Genomic DNA, 221 nt, shown 5'->3' with positions numbered 1-221 from the left:
TTAAATTGTAATCGGAATATCTCGATTTGGTTGCTATATTGTCAGTTCGGATTGAACCGAATCGTGGTCATTATTTGTTGGAGAAGAAAAACAAATGAAATATTTATTTTAAGGGTAAATATGTCCACTTAACATTTCAAGGTGAAAAAACTGCCACTCAAATAATTTAGGGGAAAAACGTGTTATAAGTATATAACTCAAGGAAAAAAAGTATTATTTTC

This window comes from Ipomoea nil, unplaced genomic scaffold (assembly GCF_001879475.1).
Source record: "Ipomoea nil cultivar Tokyo-kokei standard unplaced genomic scaffold, Asagao_1.1 scaffold1721, whole genome shotgun sequence".
NCBI lineage: Eukaryota > Viridiplantae > Streptophyta > Magnoliopsida > Solanales > Convolvulaceae > Ipomoea > Ipomoea nil.
The sequence above is the reverse complement of the archived record's forward strand: the minus strand, read 5'-3'. Positions refer to the sequence as shown.